Source organism: Pongo pygmaeus, chromosome 12 (assembly GCF_028885625.2).
Source record: "Pongo pygmaeus isolate AG05252 chromosome 12, NHGRI_mPonPyg2-v2.0_pri, whole genome shotgun sequence".
Taxonomy (NCBI): Eukaryota; Metazoa; Chordata; class Mammalia; order Primates; family Hominidae; genus Pongo; species Pongo pygmaeus.
Genome location: NC_072385.2, coordinates 45,932,863 through 45,934,072, shown reverse-complemented (window position 1 = coordinate 45,934,072; position 1,210 = coordinate 45,932,863). Strand labels below are relative to the sequence as shown.

The window sequence follows — 1,210 nt, the reverse complement described above, 5'->3', positions numbered from 1 at the left end:
GCCCAGCCATAATTTTCTTTTCCTTAATTTAAAAAAATACGCAGCTGGGCACGGTGGCTCACAGCTGTAATCCTAGCATTTTGGAAGGCCGAGACAGACGGATCACTTGAGGTCAGGAGTTCGAAACCAGCCTGGCCAATATGGTGAAACCCCGTCTCTACTAAAAATACAAAAAAATTATCCAAGCATGGTGGTGCATGCCTGTAATCCCAGCTACTCAGGAGGCTGAGGCAGGAGAATCACTTGAATCCAGGAAGTGGAGGTTGAAGTGAGCCAAGATCATGCCACTGCACTCCAGCGTGGGCGACAGAGCAAGACTCTGTCTCAAAAAATAAAAAATATGGAATGCTTCATGAATTTGCATGTCATGCTTGCGCAGGAGCCATACCAAACTTCTCTGTATCATTCAAATTTTAGTATATGTGCTGCCGAAGCGAGTACAAAATTTTATATAATTTGTATGTGTCAATAAAGAGTACTCATCTGATTTCTTCCAACCATTTAACAATGTAAGAATCATTAACTCAGGCTGTGCAAAAACAGGCAGTGGATGGGATCTGGCGCTGTGGTTTACTAACTCCTGATCTAGACCTACCCTGCCTTCTTAAATCTCTTCTAGAGGGATCCTATTAAGTCGGGGAAGATGGAGTTTCCCCAAGTTTGTGCGGCAGTCTGTTTTCCAACTTGCTAGGCCCCAGATCCTGTCTTCTAGATGTTTTGACTTTTTTTTTTTTTTTTTTTTTGAAACAGAGTCTCACTCTGTTGCCCAGGCTGGAGTGCAGTGGCATGATTTCAGCTCACTGCAGCCTCCACCTCCCGGGTTCAAGCAATTCTCATGTCTCAGCCTACCAAGTAGCCGGGACTACAGGCATGTGCCAAGATGCCTGGCTAATTTTTGTATTTTTAGTGGAGACAGGGTTTCACTGTGTTGGCCAGGTTGGTCTCGAACTCCTGACCTCAGGTGATTTGCCTACCTCAGCCTCCCAAAGTGTTAGGATTACAGGCGTGAGCCACTGCGCCCAGCCAAGATGTTCTTTCTGTGTCACCTGTCAGGCTCTGACAATCAGCTACCATGTTCCAGCATCACTTGAACCCTTTTAATAGGATTCCTCTTCCACTCAACGAAGCCTGTTCTGAAGCATGGATAAAATATAACAGAACACATACACTTAAATTAGTTGGTTGAATTTTTATGGCATGTAAAATGGCT

General features: G+C 44.5%; 1 non-coding gene across 1 annotated transcript; it reads right to left on the bottom strand.

Moving 5' to 3' along the window:
* Nucleotides 1–334: 334 nt before the first annotated feature.
* On the bottom strand, nt 335–441 carry LOC129030911 (U6 spliceosomal RNA). Its single transcript, XR_008500809.1, has one exon. It is a non-coding gene; the product is annotated as a U6 spliceosomal RNA (small nuclear RNA).
* Between the last annotated feature and the right edge of the window lie 769 nt (nt 442–1,210).